The 20,480-nt window shown below is 42.5% G+C and overlaps 1 protein-coding gene across 1 annotated transcript in view; it reads right to left on the bottom strand.

Moving 5' to 3' along the window:
* LOC142422460 (ADP-ribose glycohydrolase MACROD2-like) overlaps positions 1–20,480 on the bottom strand; it is a 971,437-nt gene that overhangs the window by 234,088 nt on the left and 716,869 nt on the right. The window lies entirely within an intron of this gene.

Genomic DNA, 20,480 nt, shown 5'->3' with positions numbered 1-20,480 from the left:
CAAACGGAGAACTTACAAACATAGAGAGCTCAAGGCTAGAGTATCAGATATTCATTTTGTTGATGTACCTTTTTTACTTTTTACCTTTGGGGGGATGTCTGTTTTACTCTCTCTGCTCTGGTCTTCATGAAGGCTCATCACCAATTCCTCTGGTCTTACACTTGCCTCCTATGTTTGATCCATGGGAATCACTGTGAGAGACAGGCTATTCACGGGGGGAAGATTCAGGAGCATTTGTTTCTCTCTCTCAAGAGTATCTTTGGAAGTCGATATGTTTCTTCTGAAATATTAATAGCCACCATGCCCCATCCCCAAGGAAAGTCCTAGTTCCCGCCTAGTGACTCTGACTTCTACACATCTACCAATACAGCCTTGCTGTGTTCCTTTCTTTTCAGTCTGGCAAGGTTTTTCTACCAACATTTGCATTGTCTGTCTGTATTGCAATGTTGGTCTATTATATATTCTCCCTTAGCCCCGTTGGCAGTATCTGAGCTGCACTTCACAACATCCACCATAGAAGATCAGAGCTTAGGCTGTGACTACCCATAGGAAGAATTTGACTATTATCTCTAGCTTGCAGATCATTCAGAAGTCACAGACCATACTAACACACATAACACCATACATATAACACCGCCCAACTATAACACACACTCACACAACTTCACACTTAAACACAAACCACATGTACATGTCTATCACCTAGGCACATACAATACCACACCTACAGCACACACATATACATCCACCCACACATACAACACACCACACACTCAGCGATCATCTATACCTCATGCACACTCCATATATGTAATTCGCCATCACCTCTCTCCTCGTCCCTGACAACACATTTTTAATTTAAAAATTAATGGAAGATAACTAGAAAAACTAAAATTGAACTAAACAGATACTTTGGACACTGATAGCACTAGTCTCAACATTAGAAGTTTTTCTCCCACTTTGAATCACTAGGTTAAACAAATCATGCAAAGGACATATGTAGGAAGAACTAATCTGGATTCTCAACTCCAGTCTTACTATAAAGCTTAGTTATTAAGTCTGGCAAACCCCAGAGATAGCAAAGTGACATTTAGATAACATTTTTCATAAAAGTTTGTTGAACACCACAAACATATCTGTACATGAAATCAGGAGTTGAGGTCCCTTGGAGATAGGTTTTATTTTATTTTTCTTTAATAAAACTGCTTCCAGTATGAAGGCATAGGAGCCAGGGCTGGCTTATCACTCCAGCAACTGATGCTCGCAGGGCAGAGCCTGAGGGGTCACAGGGTCAAATATGCCAGGGCTGCCCTGAAGTCCTGAGATCAGGAGGCAGAAGACAACATCCTACTGCAGTCTAAACAATTCTGAGAGAAAAGAGACAAGCAAGTTGTCAAAATGGAAGACCCCAGAAGAAATATGCAAAACAAAGCGTCAAAGATGGTAAAGGGTCGAGTCAGAAGATGGAGCAAAAGTAATAGGATAGAAAGCAAGTCGAAATGGAAGGAGAGGTGGACCAGGTGGACATTCCATGGCCTTTTCACTCTGTGTTGATCAAAGCAATGAGGGATATACAAACTTTAGATTTCCCCTCCAGGTGTTGTACTAGCTCTTCATTCACTCGGGGATCTTGATAGAGGGACTGCAAGCAAGCTTGTTTAGCTAGGCAGTTGGTGGAAGAACAAGTCATAACAACAGTCGATGAGAATCAGGATTCCTTTCTCCCTTGACATAACATTAGACAAGGTCAATGAGCCTAGTCTCATAGTCTTTCTTTGCAATGGCCCAAGAGGACTTATGATAATCAGGATCCATAAGAGAGCATACTAATAAGGGAGCTTAGAATGATTGCCATTGAACTCCAGGGTGCTATTCACGATTGCAGAGTCTGTGTTTAGTAATATCCAATGCTTCATATTTTAAAAATCTTCATCATGATTGATATTGATCCAAAATATTAAACAGTCTGATTTGTTCACTAAAGGGTCCAGCAGTACACTACGGTTATCAGATATACCTAGCATCTCTAACCCATGACCCCTTCTCCACCCGCCACTTAGCATAACATGAAACCTCGCCTTCTCAAGAGGTCCCCCAGAAACCTCCCCCCTCTGTTCACTGTTCTGCTGGTGCCATGGCCAATGGGGGTTTGGGGTGGGGGTGGGGGAAGTGCAGGCTCCTTTTAGACATGATAATATTTTTCTATCCCCAAAGTTTATTAACATGGGATTCCTTTGTTCCTGCTCTCTGACTTTCTTCACCTCCTCTTGTGGCCGCACATCTGTGTCTTCCTCTCTCCAGCTCTCCCTTTCTCACTCTGTCTGCCAATCTCCCCTCACCCTGCTCCCTTTGCTATCATTCCATTGTAAACACCCACGCAGGTTGTTAACTCTAATAAAACTTGTTAATTAAAATTCACACTCTGAGTCTATTTTCCTTTTTATTTCCATTCTACCATTCACATAGCCTAAGAGATAGAAGAACTATTTGTCTTATCATACTGCAAATAGTCTAAGAAATAAATAAAAACACACACATGCCTTTAAGATGTATACTAATAAAATCATTTTAATTTACACAGTACTTTATGGTTTTCAAATAAATTCCTATATTTTATCTCTTTGGTTGGATGCTATTTTTTCTCATGGTATCATTTTTAAGAGAAGAAAGCAAAAGCTCAGTGAGTGCTCTACCCAATAGAAAACCACATGGTCTCAGGTCTCCTGACTCCACATGTACTGCTGGAGAGGATTTCGGGGGTCAGTAGCATGCGTGAACATGGCTAGACGATGGCCCTCCGCAGTTTGGCAAACACTATGTAATTAGCTCCACTTTTGGGATCTGATGTGTGCAGCCAATTACTCAGGAGATCAAGGTAAGCTACAACCCCTTTACTTAGGTCAGTGCCTTGTTGAAACTGAAAAAAGGTTTCCTCAAAATTGTGGACTACTTCTAATATAAGGGACAACTTGCATATGTTTTGTTGGGTCTGGATTCTGCATCTTGCTTGTCAACCTCTGGTTTTTGGACTTGAGCCCGCCATATTGCCTGCTGACACTGGATTCATTTGTCTCTTCGGCCACAAGCCTGACTAGCTAACCTTGGGTTCAACTGTCTTTGCATCTACCAGCCTGTGCCCTGCCGATCTCAGTTTCATCAGTCCCTGGGACTCTGTGAATCAGGATACTTCAAGCTGCACATTTGACCCACAAATTTGGAACTGGATTGGACGTTTCCTCTTCTACAATCAATCAGACATTTTCTTGATGTAAATTTCTCTGTATGTACACATATTTCTAACTGCACCTGGTTTGCTTCTTTAGAGAATCCAGCCTAACACTGTTAGAAAGAAATACATTGTTATGCAATGTCTTTAGGTCTAAACTGGTTGCCATTGAACTGATTGTAGCATATGATAGACTCATGTGTGTCAGAGAAGAACTAACTATCTCATAGAGTTTTCTGGATTGCAATCTTTTTTAGAAGCAAATTGCCAGATGCTTCTTCTGAAGCAAGTGGAATGGTATATCCACTAGCCCTTGAGATAGTAGTCAAGCTGAAACCATTTTCACCCCTTGGGGACCATTAGTAATATAAAGTTCTAGGAATACTTTCTGAGGAAAAGTAATGTCCTTTGCTTTTAAGCCTTCTTCCATGCTAACCCTACATTCCTCCTCCAGGTTTTCCCTCTTATTTATAACAAATGAATACCAGAACAATCTATGTCACTCAAATAGTTTGCTGAGCATGCCATAGCTTAAAATTAAGTCACTATTAAGCATAATTGAGGATTCTTTATTTAAAATAACAGGAATACAAACATTTCTTGAAGCAATATATTTCTCTCTTAAAAATGTGATCTTTATAAACTGTAATAGGTCACACCTCATTGGACTATCTTTTTATCTAAAATAGCCCTACGATTCAAGTATGAAACCCAATCATTCATGTCACTCATTCGTTCAACAGATATGTGCATTACTAATATGTGCTAATAACTTTTCAACCAGTGTATACACAGATGTAAAATTGAACATAGGTGACCACTGATGCTCTAGAACTTGGGATAATGTTGAAAATCAGAGAGCACAGTAGAGACAGCTCTTGCAGGAATAATCTATGGACACATTAACATATAACCAAAAAACCAAAATCACTGCCATTAAGTCATTTCTAACTCATAATGACCCACTGTGGGTTTCTGAGACTGTAACTGTTTATAGGAGTAGAAAGTCAAGTCTTTCTCCCACAGAGGTGCTGCTGGTTTTGAATTGCTGACCATGTGGATCACAGAGCAAAATATAATCACTACACCACCTGTGCTCACACTGATAAGCCACCCATTGTGGCTTTTTATAGCTTTCACATGTAGAATTACAGACTCATTTGACAAACTGATATTAATTCTAACATTTGTTCATGACTTTAAATTGGTAGAATGTAATTTTTCTTTCCTTGAAGAGCAAATGTCAGCATATTTGTTAGCTAACACCTCTGAAGTGAGGTAGAGAGAGCTGAGGTGGAGTGACGGTGGAGAGATCAAAGAGGAAGTGTACTTCTGGTACACAATAAAGGTAAATCTAAATTTGGCCATATCATTTTATTGGGGGCTCATACAATGCTTATCACAATCCATACATAGATACATTGTGTCAAATACATTTTCACATTTGTTGCCATCATCATTCTCAAAACATCTGTTTTCAACTTGAGACCCCCGCATCAGCTCCTCATTTTTCCCCCTCACTCCCCGTTCCCCCCTCCCTTATGAACCTTTGATAATTTACAAGTCATTATTATTTTGTCATATCTTACACTATCCTATGTCTCCCTTCGCCCACTTTTTTGTTGAACAACCTCCAGAGAGGAGGTTAAATGTAGATCCTTGTAATCAGTTCCCCCTTTCTATCCCACCTTCCCTCCACCCTCCTGGTGTTGCTACTCTCACTACTGGTCCTGAAGGTTCATCTGTCCTGTATTCCCTGTGTTTCCAGTTCCTATCTGTAACAGTGTACATCCTCCGGTCCAGCTGGATTTGTAAGGTAGAATTGGGATCATGATAGTTGTGGGGAGGAAGCATTTAAGTACTAGAAGAAAGTTGTATGTTTTATCATTGCGACACTGCCCCCTGACTGGCTCGTCTCCTCCCCGAGACACTTCTGTAAGGGGATGTCCAGTTGCCCACAGATGGCTTTTGGGTCCCCATTTTGCACTTCCCCTCATTCACAATGATGTGATTTTTGTTCCTTGATGCTTGATACCTGATACCTTCAACACCTCATGATCACACAGGCTGCTGTGCTTCTTCCACGTGGGCTTTGATGCTTCTGTGCTAGATGGTCACTTGTTTACCCTCAAGATTTTAAGACTCCAGACGCTATATCTTTTGATAGCTGGGCACCACTAGCTTTCTTCACCACACTTGATTATGCCCCCCATTAGTCCTCAGCAGTCATATCAGGAAGGAGAGCACACAATGATATGATTTTTCCTTCTTTGATGCTTGCAATCTGATCCCTTTGACACCTCGTGATCACACAGGCTGGTGTGCTTTTTCCATGTGGGCTTTGTTGCTTCTCAGCAAGATTGCCACTGTTTATTTTCAAGCCTTTAAGAGCCCAGATGCTATCTTTTTTATTAGCACCCTCAGCTTTCTTTACTACTTTTGCTTATGCACCCATTTGTCTTCAGCGATCATGTCAAAAAGGTGAGCATCAAGGAATGCCAGTTTAATAAAACAAAGTGTTCTTGCATTGAGGGAGTATTTAAGTGGAGGCCCAATATCCATCTGATACCTTAGTACTGAGCCTAAAAATAAATGCACATAGATTTGTATATATATATATATATATATATATATATATATATATACACACACACACACACATATGTACATGCCTGTATTTAGACCTCTAAAATGCCCTTTACCCCCTAGTTCTTTCCTTGATTTCCTTCTACTTTCCTCTTGTCCCACTGTCATGCTCAGCCTTCATTTGGGTTTCAGTAGTTCCTCGTGGTTACATTATACTTGCTCAAGCCCTACCAGACCTCCTACACCCTCCTTGCCACCAATTTTGGACCACTTGTTGTTCCCTTGTCTCCGAATTTGTTAACGCCACTTCCTTCCCACCACCCCACTCCCTCACTCCCTTGTCCCCCCAAACAGTCAGCCTGGTTTTTTTCTCCTTCATATTGTTTATCCCGGTATGCTCCCTTCTTGTTTTGCTGCATTTTTGGGGGTTCAGACCACGTTGCTTCCCCACCATGTGACCCCAGAAATGTCCTCTGTCTCAGTCTGCTCCAGGAAGGGATACATGCTGTTGTCATTTGCCCAGTCCCCTCTGTGTCCCATTAGCTCCCCTCAGGGTTGTCATCCTCTGAGCATCATGTGCCAGCATGGAGCCCAGTCTGACTTTCTCTTTCTCCCTCCTGGCCTGCCTCCATGTGGTGTGGCATGCTGGGCCCTCTCCCTAACCTGGTCTCTGCCAAACCCACTTCCAGGGACAAATACTTGTAAACAACAACAACAATAAAAACCAAGAAAATGTGAAATGCCTTGGGTGACAAAGGACTTGTCTAAATTGTACTCAAATGTGTGGTGAAGGTAGAACTTGTAAGGATGATTCTGGGTATTAGGCTGAGATAATTTTTAAACATTTAAAAAATTTTAGAATCTTAGATCTTAAGGGGACAGTAGAGTTTCTACTTCTAGCTTACAGTGGACTATACATGGAAAGTGAAGTACTTAAAATTCAACTCTAAAAAGTAAAAACAGAACTTAATATTTGGAAAGTTCTGTTGCATGTACTAAGGACACGTGTCCTCAAATTCTTCTCAATCATTAGGTCCTTAGATCTTTTGCCAAAGAGATTATACTTGTGACCAATGAAGTTCACTAATACCACAGTAGAAAGTGCAGCAATTTAAATGGAAGGAGAATGAGCCATTAAAAAGAAAATATTGTTTGCTTCTTAGAATTCTATAGGCAAAAAAAAATCATTCCAACATTTGTTGTTCTTTGACAAAAGAAAATAACCATCCATTGATTAACTCTAAGATTAGCAGAACTGTTGGAGGCAACAGTGGGCACTAGACTGACGGGGTTTCAAAGGTGGAGCAACACACCCTTAGCTTTCAGCGGTGAAATCATACTTTACTGAGTTTTAAAGGTGGGGGAGTGTTCCACACCAAGTCCTAGCATTTCCCTGTTTCCCTAGCTTGCAGCTCTGTCCTTTCATACACTGTCCGACCTTTCCCTTCACCCACTTTTCTGTTGTCTGTACCCCAGGGAGAGGGTTACATGTAGATCTTTGTAATCGGTTCACCCTTTCTACCCCACCCTTCCTCCACCCTCCCAGTATCAGCACTCTCACTACTGATTCTGAGAGATCATCCTCCCTGGATTCCCTGTGTTTCCAGTTCCTGTCTGTACCAGTGTACATCCTCTGGTCTAGCCAGAATTGTAAGGTAGAATTGGGATCATGATATTGGGGGAGGAAGCATTGAGGAACTAGAGGAAAGTTGTATTTTTCATCATTGCTACACTGCACCCTGACTGGCTGACCTCCTCCCCACAACCCTTCTGTAAGGGGATTTATAGTTGCCTACAGATGGGTTTTGTTTCCCTACTCCACACTCTCCCTCATTCACAATGACTATGACTTTTTTGTTCTTTTATGCATGATACCTGATCCCATCGACACCTCATTATCATGCAGGCTGGTAGATGGCAGCTTGTTTATCTTCAAGCACTTAAGACTCTTTGGTTCCTTTCCAGTATTCTCCAAGCATGCTTCTTCCAGTTTACAGACAAAGGTACAAGGAAATGCCAAGTGTTCTTGAGTTAAGCTCTGTTTTGGTTTTGGTGTTCAATTTTAGTTTTCCTGTCTGTTTATTCCCTTTGCCAATCTTTGGTAAAAAGCCATTTGAAAATATGGACACTGGACAAATTGCTAATCGGGTTCACTCAAAAGACTTTTTAAAGACAGCTGTGCCTCCTGCCTCCATACTATTGCATCCCTGGTACAATTTCACTAATGAATACCCAGCCAAGGATTCCAATTTCCCTAGAGGTGTCTTCTTTCAGATTGAGCCATTTGACAAATCCTCCTGCTGCCTTTGAAAGTCCTGGTGGCTCACCCAGGCCAGCAATGCCCTTTGAAGGCCCTCTGGATGCCACTCCTAGCTGGTGGTACCCTAATATTTGGCTTACTGCCTAGAGAACAGTCAGGGCCTAGTCTGTCTACTAAAGCTGGGTCCCGACACCTCCAAGGTGTCCTTCTGAGGCCCTCAGGTTCGATGGCATGCAAGAAGCTCTGGTTAAGGACCCCACGTTGCCAGGTGTTGCTAGATGGGCAACCAGGAGTCTGTTCCCAGGGGAATGCCTTTGTATTGCAGCCTGTCTAATTGGCCTACATTTGACCCACGGATGCTAAAGAAGCAGAAACTAGTGTTCTTCTGTTCTTCTGAAACTCCATCTGGACCTAGTACATTGTAGGTGACAGGAATCCTGGCTAAAGCATAGCACACTTTCCCTCCCTACTCGAATACAGCCAGAACTTTCCTGCAAGGGGATGGGAAAGCAGGGATGGGAAATCCCTTATGCTCAGGCATTTTTCCTCCTGAGGATCAGTAAAAACCTTTATTCCAAATGTACCACAGACTCTGAAAAGGGCCTGATGCCTGAGGCTGAGAGTCTCTCAGCCTCTATCACAAATACACCACCCTCTGCCACTGAACCTATAGAGCCTGAGAAAGTAGAAAGAGTGCCGCGTCAAAATTCTACCCTTAGAAAGACAGCTGGAGAAATTGGTCCTCAGATGATTCTTAAGTCTTTCACCCTAACTGAACTCCAGCAGATTAAGAGTGACTTAGGCAATTCCTCTGACAAACCAGAACAGTACACAGATACCCTTTAGCACCTCACCCTTGCATATGAATTGGCTTAGAAGGATGTAAGGAAAACGGTAGGATATAGTATGACAGGCTTTGAGAAAGAGTGAGTTCTGAAGGATGCTAAGAAATTTGCAGATGGTTTACATGGGATGAATGATAGGCATCCAATAGGAGAGACAGCTGTGCCTCCAACTGACCACACCTGGTATTATAATGATCCCACTGATAGGTGGGCATGGAACCATTTTCTAGAGTGTTTCAAAAAAGGAAAATAAGTCACGGCAGCAAAAGGCCATTAACTGCACTAAAGTAAAAGCCATTAACCAGGAGCCTAATGAAAGTCCTATAAGCTTCTTGGAATGGCCAAGAGAATATTGAATAAGCACAGGATAGCATGATAGATTTAGACTCAGATGAAGGGAAAATCATACTAAACGACAAATTTCTCACACAGGCTACCTGTGACATTCAGAAGAAGCTCCAGAAGTCAGTTCAAGAGCACGGAGGAGTAACCCTAGAAGAGATGGTCCCTAGTGCCGATGCAACGTTTTACAACAGGGACAAAAAGCAAGAGGTTCAGGAGAAGATGGAGATAGGGAAAGATACTAGGCATGCACAGGGAAGGGCTTCCATGGCTAATCAGCACCCACATACTGCCTCCAAGGTTTCAAAGACACATTCACCAGGTAAAAAGTCCAATGTGTGTTGGCCACAGGACAAAGGATTGTCCTAATAGAAAGAGACCACCATGAAGGCCATGTTATCGCGTCAAACAAACGGGCCACTGGGTGGCACCCTGTCCTATGGGGAACGCCCAAGAGGAGCGTGATCTCCTGGTGAATCTGAAGACAGGACTGAATTGTTAACTGGACTGAAGCAACCTAGCTGGGTGGCCCAGAAGCGAAGGGTTGCTGCTAGTGGTCTGGAACCCTGGTTGTTTGTGGATGTTGGCAGGTAAGCTGGTACAGTTTTTCCTAGTTGGGGCTGCCTACTCTCTCCTAACCCCCTTCCTCAGATTCCAAGCTGTAGTTGGATACTTAGATGTAACACATTGTTTCCACTGTGCTCAGAGACTACAATCCTCAGGGCAAGTAGAGCGAATCAACACTGAAAACTAACCCTCAGGAAATTGACTCAAGAAACTGAGATGAACAGGAAAGATGCAATAGGTCTGTTACATCACAGAATTTCCCATGGAACCCCACTTGTTTAAGCCCCTACGAAGTTTTATATGGGCGACTTTCCCTCGTAACAGAGCCAGCTGTAGATGCGCAAGTACCCTTCATAGAGCAAAGTGCCATACGGGTAGCCGAGTGCCAGGAGGCCTGCCATCGACATGGGCTTATCCAGGCCCAAGAGGAGGAAAAATTGTACCTCTTGTGCCCTCCTGGAGACCTAACATTCTTATAAAAACCTGAAAGGATGTCCCCCAATTCCCAGCTCCAGCAAGTCTGGAAATTCTTTCCACCTCTACTGCTATGAAGGTTCCAGCAAAAGTGCATGGATCCAGCATTCGGTCAAACTGTGGAAGCCGTCGGAACCAGGGCCCGCAGGTGAAGATCAAACAGAGAAAGATAGTACACATGTGACCCATTAGATGGTGTTTTGTCAGCACCCTGAGAGAGATTAAGTGCTTTGCAGAAAACCATACCTCAAATCCACAACAGTCTTTAAGCTGGTACATGCTGTGACACATTCCTGTGTTCACAGTGAGCTTGCAGCCTATACCTGTCAATCCAGTGTTAATACCTCCTTCAGATTTCCTTTGGAATGTTCCAGGGTGACAGTTACATAATCTCCTGTCACCTTGTGAAGGGGTGGAGTCTAGCCTGTCAATCAGGTCACAGCTTGATGACCTCGTTTGGAGGCAAAAGAGATAATAGCTCATTGGAGGCCAGATACTGCTCTACTTGTCTCTCTGGGAGACATTTCTGTTGACAAGCCAGGTAGAGCTACCCTGATGCAGCCAGAGCCCTGGCATCAGCCAGATTGCTGGCGCTGGAGAAGCCATGTGGAGACCAACACCAGCACTGACATGCTTCTACCGCACTGGATCCACAAGACATTCCATTCACTGACCTGCGATCTTACTGCATTCGGTGCCATTGCATGTGTTGCATAGTTTGAAGAGGAATTTATAGACGGGTATTGGACACATGGGCTAATATCGGACTTAAAATGGACTTGATCTGGGCTGGGGTGGGATGTTTTCTTAAAGCACAATTGCTCTTTGATATAAAGTTCTCTCTTACACACATATGAGTGCCTCTGGATTTGTTTCTCTGGTCCACCCAGACTAACACCTCCAGTGTGAAACTAACCTGCACTTCTATGCACATTGGCATCCCATAGTTTTATAGATTTTTGTCCTTCGCTTACCTAAACTGTTCACCTGCTTTGTCTCTTTCAGAAGTCATCCTATTACCAATGACGCTGAGCCAAGTGTGTCACCCCCAGGATCACAGTACTTGGACCACTTCAACACCACCCACTGTGAGCCCCTAAGTGGATGACAACCAGCCCAATAGAGCAGGAAGGGGTGGACTTCCTTTAAAGTCCAACTTTGTGTCTATTGCAAGCAGAAAGTAGCCAGTGACTGCCTCTGCCCAGGATTCCCAAAGATCTGGGCCCATACTCCTTCAGTGGGGAGTGAAGGTGGCTAGAACAGGGCTAAAGGGTGAGGTTGTCTCCTCCAAATGCCTGCCTAGCAAAAGTTATCTGGCTGGGCACAATAAAGGGGGTGGAAAGAGGTCAGGCACTCAGACACCTATGGGAAAACACCTAGGCACTGAAGATGCGACACCTCACAGGTGCACCTGAACTTAGCCAATAAGGTTGGCCAGTACTCTCAACCACACCCCCTCCAGTAACGCAGTAGGGGGTAAAGGCAGGGTTCTCTGCCCACCCACTCTCTTGGCCTCTGATGATTTCCTGCCCTTGGTTACGCAGGTGTAGTTTTATGCACCTACTTCCGTATTCTTTTCCGTTTTTAACAAAAATTCATTTTATTGGGGGCTCTTACACAATCCACACATCCACCCATTGTGCCAAGCACCTTTGTACATATGTTGCCATCATCATATTCAAATATTCAAAACATTTTCTTTCTACTTGAGTCCTTGGTATCTCATTTCCCCCTCCCCCACCCTCCCTTTCTCACGAACCCTTGATAATTTATAAATCATTGTTTTTATTATGTCTCACACCAACCGCTGGCTTCCTTCACCCACTTTTTGGTTGTCTGTCCCCCTGGGAGGGAGTTATATGTTCATCATTGTGATTTTTTTCCCCCTTTTCTCTCCCCACCTTCCCCTTCCACCCTTGGCATTCCTACTCTCATTACTGGGCCTGAGGGGTTTGTCTGTCCTGGATTTCCTGTGTTGCGGGCTTTTATCTGTACCGATGTACAACCTGTGGTCTAGCTGGATCTCTAAGGTAGAATTGGGGTCATGATAGTGGGGGGAGGCACTAAAGAATTTGAGGATAGTTGTATGTTTCATCGGTGCTCTACTGCACACTGACTGGCTGTCTCTTCCTTGTGACCTTTCTATAAGGGGATGTCCAATTGTCTACAGATTGGCTTGGGGTCTGCCCCTCATGCACATTGATAGGATTTTTTTGTTCTGGGTCTTTGATGCCTGATCCCATTGACACCCCATGATCACACAGGCTGGTGTGCTTCTTCAATGTGGGCTTTGTTGCTTCTCAGATAGATGGCCACTTGTTTATCTTCAAGCATTTAAGACCCCAGATGCTATATCTGTCATTATCTGGGCACCATCAGCTTTCTTTGCTTATGCACCCATTTTGTCTTCAGTGATCATGTTGGGAAGGTGAGCATCGCAGAATGCCAGGTTATTAGAATAAAGTGTGCTTGCATTGAGGGAGTACTTGAGTAAAGGCCCAATGTTCTTCTGCTGCCTTAATGCTTAACCTATAAATATATGTACTTAGACCTATTCCTTATCACTATATATGTATATTTACATATCTACATGTGTGTATTTAGTATAACTGTCCTTTGCCTCCCAGGTCTTTCCTCTATTCCCTCTGAAGTGACAATCTTCAGTCTTGAGCACTGCCTTGTACACTTTTCAGAAATAGTGTGTACTTTTGAGACTCAAATACCTGAAACTTTCCTTTCCCTCATAAAAGTCCCTTAGATTTACAAAAGTGCTTCTGCTGCATGAATTTTTTGGGCATTGCGAAGCAAGAATAGAGGTAAATCATTCCAGAAAGAAAACCACCAGCCACCAAGGATGAAAGACTGGGCTTTCTAGTCCTGTGAACAGGGAGAGTCTCAGAAGCTCACAGGAGCAGGTCTACTGTGTCCTGCAGGATTACTATGAATTGGAAATGAATGACTATTATCCATGTACTGGAAGAGGGATCAATCAGAATGCAAGAATAAGGGCCTATGAGAAAGCAGGATAGCAACTGAGGCAAGCCCCTGGGGCCTGCCACCTGAGCCCTATAAAATCCCATGCTGTAGCTTGGATGGGGTCTCCCTCAAATTATCAGGGATCTGCATCCTGATTGACGTATATGTTGCTTCATAAATCTTTGGTCCACTGACTGTCTTGTCTTGAAGTCTTGCATGGGCGGCTCCTTCTGTTGGGGCAACAAACTGCTTGGGATAAACTTGATAGTTTTTCACTGAGAAAGAAAAGCCGGCAACCTCGGCTTTCAGCACATTATAAGATTGACAAGCCTTTACCCTTTAGAAACTAGGAATTAACCCACTTCTGTTTGAAGGACATTGCATACTAACATCTCCTGCAACTGAACTAGGAGGTGCCCCTCTGAACAGAGAGCCATCTGAGACACCCAAAGGGTCTTTCTCAACCCAGACCACTTCACAAGACCCCTCACCCAAATCTTGTCTCTAAAACAACTAGCCTGGTATCTGTGAGGCAGATTTCTATGAATAGGCCACTCTGTTCTCTTGAATACTGAAACTCACTGTCAATGAGTTGAACCTGACGCAGCAATTCTTGTACTCAATAAATGCTCTCTCAATTTCCCTTCTGCCTCTGTCTCTTGAATTGTCTTACTGCAGACAGGCTGTCCAGTCCCCTGGTGTGCATGAACCCAGTTGACGTTCCTGGGTGGGACTCTAGCTGCCTGGGGTCCAGGACTCCCTGGGGGCTCTTTAGTTATGTTTATCTTCAGTTGAGGAGCCTCCAAGGCACCACTCCTCTAGTGTAGTGGGGAAGCAAAGCAAGGTTTATACATTGGCATAAAGTGCGTCATAGGTCACCTGGTGCCCACGAGGCCAAGACTGATGGGGCAGATTGAGGTATGGCTCACAATCAGGCACATGACTGGCAGTCCCGTGCTTTCTGGGGAAGGTAACCTTTTGGATGGGATTAAACTCTGAATCTTGGTGTGTCAGTAGGATGTAGTTTATGTGTGAGTACTTTTAGTGCTAATTGTTTTTCTGTATTTATTTTATATGTTGTTAATGAGCCAAATGGACTGGCTTGAGGTTTGAGCAAAAACTCTTTTGTTTAGTCGTATTTTCTCACTCCAACAACTGGGCTTTGTATGGCCATGAACTCTAGACACTGTGACAAAAAGAGAAGCCTAAGAGCCCCTGAGGCGGTCCTGAAGTCTTCCCAACAGACACGAAACACAGAATTGGAATATTTTTTGCTAAATAAGTAGCAAAATTTAAACTTATTGTTTGCATGTCTGTATTGCATGCAGCACTGTTCATACTGTTTAAAATTCATTAACTTTATTTTTCGTCCTCTATTCTTTTGAGTTTTCTATGTACATTTAAAATGTTTGGGTGTTAAAGTATTTTAGCTTATTTTAATATGTGCTTAAATAATTTAAATATATAGTATGCATACATATATATTACAATGAACATTGTATATTAATGTATACAATGTATACAACGAACAATGAATATTAATATATATATATAACATATACATATATATTACAATGAACAGAAATCTTGCCTTTTGGTTAACTCACATTTCTTTTGAATTTAAAGACTTGATGTTAGGTCAACCCTGGAGAGAAGCTAAGACCAGAATAAGGGGGGACAACAAAAAATCTGCTGAAGCCTTGATAGAATTATTAGTAAATTTGGCAAAAAGATAGGAAACTGGGATTAAGGAAAAGTTCTTAGCTCGCGCTAAACACACTGCCACTGAGTTGATCATGACTCATGGTGGCCCTATGTAACAGTAGAGTTGCCCTCTTGGGTTCCGGAGACTTTGAATCTTTTCCAGAAGTGGACAGCTGGGCATTTCACCCTAGGAGCTGGTGGGTTTGCACTGTTGATCTGGGGTTAGTGGGAATGACTCCAGGGATCCTGAGGCCCCCAGCACAAAGGATGTATGTTTAGAAGTGCTTAAATATGAAAGCCAAAGGCACTTCAGCTCATCCGCAAAACTGTGAGTTAGTTTAGCTTAGGGACTGGGGCGTCCATTACACATGCTCAGAGGTCCGAGCTACCGTCCAAGGAGAGGCACACTGTGTGTGCTCAGCAGTTCAGGCTTCTGGCCAGGAAGGGGAGGTACACCTGCGTGGGTGCTGCACCTGGATTGGCCCACCTAGGCCAGGTGAATTCAATTCAGCCTGAGCAGCTTCTAGGCAGGCTGTACAGGGTGAGGAGCCCCAAGGACGCCTGGGAAAACCTGAAACTTCTTCTCTCATACAAAGCACTGGGATCACAAACCAGGCTTCGGTGTAAATTCTTTCTCGTGCAGAGCCAAGGAGTGAGGTATATCTCTCCCCTGAGAGCTCTAATAAAACCTCACGTGTGAGGTGCAGTTAGAGAGACTATTGGTTTGCTGTAATTCCCTGATGAAAACTTGGTTGTCGGGTGAAAATTTTTCTATACTCTGTTTCCTCCAGACAAGGTTTTGTGCCCCTTTTGGGTATGTGTTTCTCTATGGTGGATCCAATTACACTAGTTTAACTCCACTCACATTAACTCCAGGTGTGGGCCTTGCACCAATCCACCACAGTCTTGGCCTAGTGGGTGTCAGGAGAAGACCTTGACTCCCATTTTGAAGACTTGTGAGTCTTGCTCTACCTTCCTATTGGATGAGGTTCAGGGGTCCTAGGGTCCACTGACAGCAGATGGGCAATTTATTGTCTAGATTCTTAGTGAATGCATGCAGAATTAGTAGACCCAGGGAAGTTCGTATTTACTTTTGGATATTTGTGGTAAAAAATGCCAGCAAATATTGAAAAAGTGATATGAAATCATTACATATTATAAAATGAGAGTCGGGAGAAAACTAAGGCATGCAAATAAAGGAGAGTCATGGTTCTTTGTCCTCTACCATTCAGGCCTGGTGGATCAACTTAAATTCTTCCTGCCTACACTTACTACAAACATTTTAACAAAGATCTTTGGGCAAGATATTGTTCATATTTAGTTTGTCTTTTGAGGAGTCAATCCTAGTGCTTACTCATTGGACTATTATCAACAACCCAACTCTTATTAGCCTGTCCCAGTTGTTTAGATATAAATTACAGGTCTTCTGGGTATGCCCCAAATAGACCAGAACTCCCAGCACCATTGCCTATTTCTCTTCTACGAAAAAGTCAGTCAATTTTTTTCTAGATATATGGCAGCAGAGTGGATAAGCATTGGGCTGCTAACCTCAAGTTCAGCTGTTTGAAACCACCAGCCACTCCTCTAGATAAAGATTGGCCTTTCTGTTCCCACAGAATTACAGTCTTGGAAACTCAAAAGGGCAGTTTACCCTGTGCTATGAAGTCACTATGAGTCAGTATCAACTCAAGGACAATGAGTTTTGTTTTGGTTTTTTTTCTCTTTGAAAAAACCAAGAGAACCGATCTTGGGGATCTACATGTAACCTCCTCTCTGGGGGATGGGCAATGTGAAGGTGGGTGAGGGGAGATGCCAGGCAGTGTAAGATAAGAAAAATAATAATTTATAAACTATTAAGGGTTCATGGGGGAGTGGGGAGAAGGGAGAGAGGGAGGGTGGGGGGGGGAAGGAAAATGAGCTGATTCCAGGAACCCAAGTGGAAGGCGAATTTTGAGAATGACGAGGGCAACGAATGTATAAGGGTGCTTTACTCAATTGATGTATGTATGGATTGTGATAAGAGTTGTATGAGCCCCAATGAAATGATTTATTAAAATAAATAAATAAAATTATTAAAAAGGCACACATATGCAAAAACACCAAACCGTCATCAAGTGTGTATACAAACAATCTTGTTTTTTCTTTGGATTCATGGAGACAGAGTTTTGATGCTTGTCAGTCTGTTTCTGACCACTCTTTCTCTTTTCCACATGTTAAATAAAATTGTGTTTCCCTCACTATTATACATTGGTGATTATTTTGTCCTAAGAGAGAAGTCTTGAATTGGTAGCAATGGGAAACCAAGTTAGCATACCCAAAAGCTCCAATTTTAGCTATGAGACCCTGACAAAGAAAAGAAGTTTTTGTTTTAAAATGAAATTTAGCCCCAATACATTTTGGGGTCAGGAGAGCTAAAGACTATTAATAGAACTTAGAATTATACTGCATTTTACAATTGGATTAGTTGTATATAGTGGGATATATATAGTTGTATATTAAGTGGGATGAAATAGCTTTTATTAATACTTTCATGTGATTAAATCAGAACAAAGCAATTGAGAAAAAATGTAACCTTTCAAACAGAATGAAAAACTGCCAGGTGTCTGATTTGTCTAAGGAAGCACATGTTCATTTTCCTTCAACAGCAAGGGGAGCATTTTTGCTGCACCTGGCCGGGCGCTCGCCAGCACAGGCCTGGGTACCAGGCTTCCCAGGCAGCTGCACTCTCCTCTGCTTGTCCAGAGACCCAGGAAGCTGACACCACCATCTCAGAAGGTCTGATTTTTTTTCCCTCGCCTCCTCAAGAAGGCACTCAGTTTGATCTGGAGCAGGTTTTTGTCAGCAGGACATTCCTTCTAAGGGATGTCAGTGGAACCAGTTTCAACAAAGATGAATGACCTCGAGGGACTATTCTTATACCCTTTTTAAAGCTACCTCTGATTTGCATAATTGTAAAGGTGACTGCAGGTGTTGCTAAGATTCTGATAAAATACCATCAAGGTTTTAAATAATTTGACAAAAAGGAAATTGAAATTATACTTCGAGAAACCGTGGTGCAGCTGCTCCCAAATCTTGAAGTCAACTTAGAGATATTTTCAGAGTGGTTAGATTTGGGGCTGATTTTCAGACTCTTTAAGAAATTCCATACCAGGGTGGCTAGAACATGGATCTTCTACCAAGGGCCAGACCCCATTTATAGAGAACACGGCCAATACCCAGAAACTAAAGGCAGGTGATTGCCACAATGGTCTCAGAGAACAGATGAATATTTTCAAGACTTAAGAGCCAATGTAACTTGTACTTCTGATAACTGGACTTATTTGATCTCCATTATCCTATGTTTACCTTCCATTTCTTCCATTGGTAAAGAAAATATTTATCTTGTACTTGTTATGCCACTATCTGAGCAAGTAGCTTGTACTTAGACAGATAACTTGTACTTAAGATCTCTTCACAGGCTCACAGATGAAACTGAATTTTGTTCCAGAGTGAAATAAAAATTAAAATCTGACCCATATCTCATTTAAGTGATTAATGTATTGACTTAAGACATTTGGAATGGTGTGATTTGGTAAATGTGTTTTGTACCTGGGAAGACATGGATTTGGAGGCATGAGAAAAGAGTGAAATGTTATGGATTGTACAAAGTCCCCCAAAATATGAGCTGAAATTCCTAAATCCTATTCCTGTGGTAGGAGATCTGGCAGTGCTTAAGCACTCATCAGCTAACTAAAGGGGCAATGGTTTGAATTCACCAGCTACTCCACAGGAGAAATATATGACAGTTTGCATCTGAAAAGATTAATATCCTTGGAAATCTAATGTTAATATCATTGTGACTGAAGTAATTTCATTAAAAAAATGTTGCCATGAGGTGTTTAAGGGATCAGGTATCAGGCATCAAAGAACAAAAAATCATATCATTGTGTGCTCACCTTCCAGATACGATCACTGAAGACAAATGGGTACATAAGCAAATTGTGGTAAAGAAAGCTGATGGTGTCCGGCTATCAAAAGACGTAGTATCTGGGGTCTTAAAGGCTTGAAGGTTAGCAAGCAGCCATCTAGCTCAGAAACAACAAAGCCCACATGGAAGAAGCACACAAGCCTGTGGATCACGGGTGTTGAAGGGATTAGGTATCAGGCATTAAGGAACAAAAAAAATCATATCATTGTGAATGAGGGGGAGTGTAAAGTGGGAACCCACAGCCTATGTTTGGGCAACTGGACATTCCCTTACAGAATGGTGGTGGGGGGGAGATGAGCCAGTCAGATTTCAGTGTAGCAAGGATGAAACATACAATTTCCCCTAGATCTTAAATGCTTTCTCTCCAGGACTATCATGATCCCAATTCTACCTTACAATTCTGACAAGACCAGAAGATGTACGCTGGCACAATTAGGAACTGGAAACACAGGGAATCCAGGACACGTAAACCCCTCAGGACCAGTGGTGAAAGTGGCAATACAGGGAAGGTGGAGTGAAGGTGGAGTAGAAAGAGGGAACATATTACAAGGATCTACATATAACTCCCTCTCTGGAGGAGGACAACAGAAAAGTGGGTGAAGGGAGATGTTGAACAGTGTAAGATATAACAAAATAATATTTTTTAAATTCTCAAGGGCTCAAGAGGGAGGGGTATAGGGGAGGGAGAGGGAAAATGAGGAGCTGATACCAAGGGCTCAAGTAGAAAGTAAATGTTTTGAGAATGATAATGGCAACAAATGTACAAATGTGCTAGACACAGTGGATGTATGTACAGATCGTGATGAGCATGTTCTAAAAGCCCCCGATAAAATGACTTAAAAAAATGTTGCCAGGCATGCCTGTACCTATGATGCTTTCTACAGTGAAAAAAATTCATTAGCTTTAGCATAACATATTTCATAGCAATCCTGCCTTGATAGATAATTTTAATTCTAGCCCCAGAACAGTTAGTTCTTATAACATAGTCCTACTGCATCCTCTCCTTCATGAAGTGATCAATGAAGATATTGCTGCCACAGCAAAGTGTGGTGAAGAAAGAAGATGATGTCCAACTATCAAATGGAATAGTATCCAGGGTCTCAAAGACTTATATTCAAACAAGCAGCCATCTATGTGAGGTGTCTACTAAGTCCACATGGAGGAAGCACACCAGCCCGTGTGATTTAAAGATGGCAATCACACAATCCAAATACAATGAAGGGAAAAGTATCAGAGATTAAATGGTGAACACCCAATTTGTAGAAGGTGGTAGACAGTGTGAGCGAGCCCAAAATCCATCTGAAGATGACCTAGTCAGATTAAACGTCTGGCAGACTCAAATGGCTTTGCGATCAGAGTTTATTATAAGCTTGATTTTGCGGGATGAGACTACTGTATACCTGGTCAGTTGGCCTCCCTCTTGACCCACCCTGAATTTGCTCTTGGCTTAAATATTTTTCACTTGTTGTAGAATATAAAATTTCTTCTGGCTTATTTTAATATTGTTGGTGGTTGTTTCTTTCTTAATCTTAT

Source organism: Tenrec ecaudatus, chromosome 12 (genome assembly GCF_050624435.1).
Source record: "Tenrec ecaudatus isolate mTenEca1 chromosome 12, mTenEca1.hap1, whole genome shotgun sequence".
In the NCBI taxonomy this organism is placed as follows: Eukaryota; Metazoa; Chordata; class Mammalia; order Afrosoricida; family Tenrecidae; genus Tenrec; species Tenrec ecaudatus.
This window is presented reverse-complemented; position numbering and strand designations above follow the sequence as displayed.